The following is a 6145-nucleotide window of genomic DNA, read 5'->3' on the forward strand; positions in this document are numbered from 1 at the left end:
TGGTTGGTGGTGCAAGGGCAATATGAGATGGGTTTGGGAAGCTCTGGTGGCAGGAGGATCCCAAAATTCTTCCCCAGCAGTGGAGAGAGATGTGGATGAATTTCCAGCACGTGGCCTTTCCCAGACACCAGGTCAGGCTGGATAACAACAGCCTCCTATTGTCTGGGGGGGATTAAGCCTGGGATTTGGGGGGATAGAAGCCAGAGTACTGGATTTGTCACCAAAATGAATATTCAGCGAGTCCCCTGATGGGTTGGTCAGGGCTGGTTTGCATAAATCAGATCTCCCTGTACCCTGTTGGGGGTGTGTGACAGCGACTGAAGCACACAAATGCATCCAGGAGGGGAATGTAGGTCACCTCGAGGAGCTGCTGTCTCGCAGGACTGTCATCTGCTTCGTTAAGAATAGATTAATTGGGAGGAGACGATCTGGCACCAGTGCTGCTGGTGCTGCTGCTCCTGTCCCGTGTCCTGCCTTACGTCACCAGCTCTGGAATTTCTCTGGATTGGTGTGGGATTGGGGAAACTCAGCCTGGAAGGGCAGTTTTATAAAGTACTGGGAAATGGGGCATTCAGGACAGAGCCAGGGGGTCGCTAAGAGGGGCTGGTAGAGCTTGAGCAGCCTCTTGGCAAGGAGATACACTTGGGTTTAAGAATCTGTAATTTAGCAAATTTTGTGTTAAAAGCTAAAGTGCTTCGTTTGGATTTTGGGAATCTACTGCATTCCTAAAAATAGATGCTGGAATTAAATAAGTTTTTTTTTAAGATACACACACTCATGCTAGCAAATGTCACTGGATAAGAGTCTTTAACTTATCTTTACAGAGCGAGATCTGGTCATAATTCCTGTTCTTGATACCTGCTCTACAGAATAGCAGTTTTCAGGATACTGCAGGTCCCGTGGATCCCCAGCAGTTGGATACAGCTATTCCCATGGGAGTGTCTCTGCTCTTACTGTGAATGTCACCCAGAAAAGCAGTTCTGTGTAGCTGTTGCCGTCATGGTGTGCATGGATGGAGGCTGCTGACCTTGGGATAAAGCAGGGAATGTTTGCCCAGGTTCAGGGGGGAAAAGCAGAGGGTGCAAGGAGTGCTTTGGTGAGTGGGTGATGAGAGAGCTTTTGGGGAAGGAAAGGCCTTTGGGTGATGGACTGAGGATGGGAGGGTCAGCACCAGGGACTGGATGTTTGGGAAAAAGCTGTTAACACTGCTCGTGTCATCAGTTGTGGCTGGTGGAATTAAAGTCATTATAAATCACTTGACTCTGTTCCCATGGTCCTGCCAAGCCCAGCTTGATCCAAACCAGGCTCCCAGGCAGGACCTTCACCTTCAGGGGGCAGTTTCTCTTACCCAGTTGTGGAGCTTTCTTAGACCGCTGGGATGGTTGGCCTCTGTGATCTTCGGGGTCTTTTCCAGCATGGACGATTCCAGGGTTGTGTTCTGTAAATGAGCTAAGTGCACATTTCCCAAGGTTTCAGCTGAGGTGTGTGATACTTTACTTCATGTGAGGTGTGTGTTAACTCTACTCAGATGCAGCTGCAGGTGCTCTGTCAGTGCTGAGCTGTCACGACTTGAAACCTTGCAGAGCAGGATGAGTGAGTTCCTGCTGCAGCTCTGGTTTGCACACTGCACTGGGAAAAACTTCCTGCAGAGAAGGTGAAACACCTGAATCACCGAATTTCTGCTTTGCTAACCTGTAAATCCATGGTTTACTCATAGCTTGCGTTCTTTGTTACACTCCTGGTCATGGGATGTCAGAAATGATGGAACTGAAGGTGTAGGAGAGGAGAGCAAAGACAGCCAGGAGGCCATTCCAGTGTCACTGTGCTGACTGATACTCTCTGGCTTGTTCCCAGGGCTGCTCCTGCTTCTCCCCATAGCTGTGGGAGCCCAGGGTCTCTGGAGCCCTGCCCTGCCTCTGTTCATTTCCTGGGGCCCCTTTGCTCCCTCTGCCGAGCTCTGCTCCCGCTCCGGGCACTGGGCTCTGTGTCTCAACAAGTCAGGCAGGTACTCCCTATCCTGCCCCTGGAGTCCTGAGTCACTGCAGCTTGGGAGGCTGAGGGAACTCCCATGGCAGTTTGTACCACAAACTGGAGCCCTTTGGGGAGCGTTTATGCTGGGTCTGAGCAGGGTGGGAGTAGCCTGTAGTTGAGAGGGCTGGGGATGTGCAGCGTGGCCCAGCAGACCCCCCGAGCGTGTGCTGCCCGTGTGTGCTGGGGCTCTGCATTATTTATAACTTGGGTTGCAGCTCTTTGTGTGGGCTTGGCTCTGGCCAGCAGCAGCACTTGGGTTGTCTGGCCCAGGTGTTCAGGGGGGGAGATTCCTCTCTGGTCCTCGGCTCTCCATGGCTGGCTGGGTTATATGGGCAGAGGGTGCCAGGACAAAGGGGAATGGCTTCCCACAGGCAGAGGACAGGGATATTGGGAAGAAATCCCAATATTCCCCTTGGGAAGGCCCTAGCACAGGTTTCCCAGAGCAGCTGTGGCTGCCCCTGGATCCCTGGCAGTGTCCAAGGCCAGGCTGGATGGAGATTGGAGCACCCTGGGATAGTGGAAAGTGTCCCTGCCCACAGCATGGAGTGGGGTAAGATGAGCTTTAATGTCCCTTCCCACCCAAACCATTCTGGGATTTGATGAATGCTACTTTTTCTATTTCCTCAAAGAATTCCTTGCCACATGTAAGTGTAGGAAGGATCCATGCAGGAATGGCTGCTCTCCCGGGGATGTGTGTGGGAAGCAGGGGATGTGTGTGCTGGGATTCTGTGTGCACACACACACCAGCAGGTGAGCTGCGTGTGCAGGAGCTCTCCCCTGAAGGAGGAGGAGCAGCTGCTGGGTTTACTGAGTTACTCTGCTGTTTACTCAGGGGATTAAGTGTGTTTGAGCTCTGAGAACAGGGTGTGTGCAGGGCTGTGGAGTTTGGGCATCCTCCTGCAAAGACATGGACAGAATTAGTGCTGCCTGCTGGGTTTAAACCAGCAGCACCATGTGTTTGCATCTTGTCAGACCCCAGAGCATCCATAGGCTTGTTTTGATTCCATCCTTGGTTTTTTGTTGCTGATCAGGCTGCCTTTCCCTCTTCCCACCTTCCTTCCCATGTGCCTGACCATGCTACACGTGATCAGGGCTGAACACAAGGGAGGGTTCAAATGCAGTGCAGTCCCTCACTCCTGATGAATAAATGTTTTGTTAGGAGGAGTAGCCATGGCCTGAAGTGTCAGTTCCTTACCTGGATCTGGAAGTTCCTGGTACTGTTTAAAAGAAGCCAGGTGATCCCAAGCTTTCAGGTTTCCTCGTCGCCGTCTCTCTGATAATTTCATTGTCAGGGAGTGAGTTTTGAGACTTCGCCTAGTGACCCCTCGTGCTGTTTTGTTGAAGCTTTCTCCGGAGAAAGAAGAATTCCCAAAGCACTGATGGTCAGAGATCCTCCTGTTAGAGAAGCTGTTGGGATTGGGGGAGGACAGTGTGGGTTCCAGCTCCCTTTGGAGCCCCGTTCCAGTGGTTCCTCCCCTCTGCAGTTGGGCGCTGTGCTGGCTGCCAGAGGTGGCAAAGCCGGATTGCAGGAGGAATTGCCATGAGTGCCAAGGCTTGTCCCAGCCAGCCTAAAGCTTCCCACTCCCTCCCACGTCAGCTGAGTTTGGCTCCCTGATAAAAGCCAGGCTTTCACTCAAGCCTTTGCCAAAGGATGAGGCCAGGAATAGCTTCAGTTTCTCCTTCCTAAATACCCTTATCAGAGAGCTGTGATTCTTAAAAGTGGCCCTTAGTGATGGAGGCCTGTTCCTTTCATATCTCCCATGGACAAGGCAGAGGAGCCACCCCAAGGAGCTGAGAGGGGCTGCAGGAATTGGAGCCAGGCAATGTAATCACAGAATGGATCATGGGTTGGTTTGGGTTGCAAGGGACCTGAAAGCTCAGCTCCATGCCATGGGCAGGGACACCTTCCACTATCCCAGGTGGCTCCAAGCCCCATCCAGCCTGGCCTGGGACACCTCCCTACATCAACCCAGCTCTAGCAAGTGCTTTAATAGCCACAGAAAGGCATAAACCTTGTCTTTACTGCCTCACTTTTTGGAAATTCCTATGTTGAGCAACGAAGGTGCCTGGGCAGGCAGAAGGAAAGTGCTGCTTTCTTCACTGAATTAACAACTCTCCCATTCACAAAGTGTGAAGGAACGAGGCCTCGGGACGCACAGCAATACCAGGAGCACAGGATGTGCCATACCTGGAGTCAGTGTGGAGCTGGGATCCTCCAGGTGTGCTTAGAGCTTACCCACGGCCAGGAAGCAGCCCCAAAATGCCTTTATTTAAATAACAAAAATACAGTGAAAGAGAACTGACAACAGCAGGAAAATGCAGCAATAATTAAGTCTGGGAGCTGTTAAAATTGCCAAATTAACTTGGGGGTGGAAAGCTTTGTCTGGTCTTTCTAAGCACAGCTATTTCATCCTGAGCTCCCCCAAGTCTCGAGAGAGATGTATTAACCTTGGTGCAGAATCCCAGAATCCCTGGGTTTGGAAAAGACCCCCAAGGCCATCGACCGCAAGCTGTGACCAAACCCCACCTTGTCCCCAGCCCAGAGCACTGAGTGCCACCTCCAGCCCTTCCTGGGACACCTCCAGGGATGGGCACTCCAAACCTCCCTGGGCAGCCCCTGCCAAGGCCTGAGCACCCTTTCCATGGGGAAATTCCTCCTTAGTCCTCCAAGCCCTCACAGTAACAAACTTCCCAAATATATCAGGTCCAGAACTCTAAACTCGTTCAAGACAATGCAGCTCTTGCAAAGAAGCTTTAATGCTGCGGTGTCACTCGCTTAGAGCAGGCAGCCGTTACCCTTGGTTAGCAGTTAAGATAGTTATTAATTATTTCGTAAGAAAGCTTCAGCAGTAAATCCACTTTCCCTTTCCAAGGAAAGCCCAGCACAAGCGCATCAGGCAAGAGCTGAGGGTTCTGCTTTTAATTAAGCTCTTAATGATCTCAGTTACTACTTAAGTCTTTCAAAACATTTCTTCTGCAAGGGATTCAGACCTGCACAGTGTGGATGAACAGCATCCCAAACCACACTCTACGTTTTAAGTACCAACACTACTTTCCAGAGGTTTTCTAGGAACTGTTTTCTCCCTCCTTCACCCTTCAGCACAGAACAAGGTCTCAGTGTTGGTTTTTCCGGGTCTTGTCCCCAGCACTGGGCGCTGGGACTTTGCTGGGACAACGATTTCACTTGGTGTGAGAGTTTTTGGAAGCGCAAGCTTGGACAGGAGAGTTTATTTTTGGAGGGGCAATAGCAAACCCCAGGCCAGGGGCTGTTTGTGCCTGGGACACTGGCACTGCTGGATTCCAGCTCTGTGGATACCTGTGGAAGAACACATGGATTACACAAACACACACCTGTTAGGGAAAGCCTTGGCTCCTCATCTTACTAAAAAATAAAACCCAGACAAAACCTGAACTCTTTTGGTGGTGCAGTGACTTCATTTATAGCTGACAGATTTACAGACTAGATAATCCAACCATAATCTCCATCCCCATCCCTGGAAGTGTCCAAGGCCAGATTGGACAGGGCTTGGAGCAACCTGGGATGGTGGAGGGTGTGTCCCTGTCCCATCCAGTAGGACTGGATGGGCTTTAAAGTCCCAGCCCAAAACATTCCTTGACTTTGTAGTCAGGTGATACTCTTGGAGAAGGTGCTGTGGCTCAGGGTGACACAGCCCTGGGAGTGGCACAGCTGGGCACGGCCATCCAGACACCTCCTGGTGCTCCTCAGGAGATGGGAATGTGCCCTGAGTTCTGCCACGGGAGCTCAGGTGTTGAGAGCTGTTCTTTGAGTACACACTTAAAAACCCTGCCTGTTGTCAGAGCCTGTGGCACGAAGCTGGGTGGCTTGAACACACGAGATTTGAATGACAGTCACTGAGGCTGGAAAAGCACCCTCAGACCATCAGGTCTGACCATCCCCCAGCACTGCCAGGGCCACCACTCCCCCGTGTCCCCAAGTGCCACATCCACGGGGCTTTAAATCCCTCCAGGGATGGGGCCTCTACTCCTGCTCTGGGCAGCTGTGCCAGGGCTGGACAGCCCTATCCAGGAAGGGATTGTTCCCAATATCCACCCTGAGCCTGCCCTGGCCCAGCCTGAGGCCGTTCCCTCTCCT

This window comes from Corvus kubaryi, unplaced genomic scaffold (genome assembly GCF_017639235.1).
Source record: "Corvus kubaryi isolate FWS band 111438036 unplaced genomic scaffold, C.kubaryi_AGA036_p1.0 37323, whole genome shotgun sequence".
In the NCBI taxonomy this organism is placed as follows: Eukaryota; Metazoa; Chordata; class Aves; order Passeriformes; family Corvidae; genus Corvus; species Corvus kubaryi.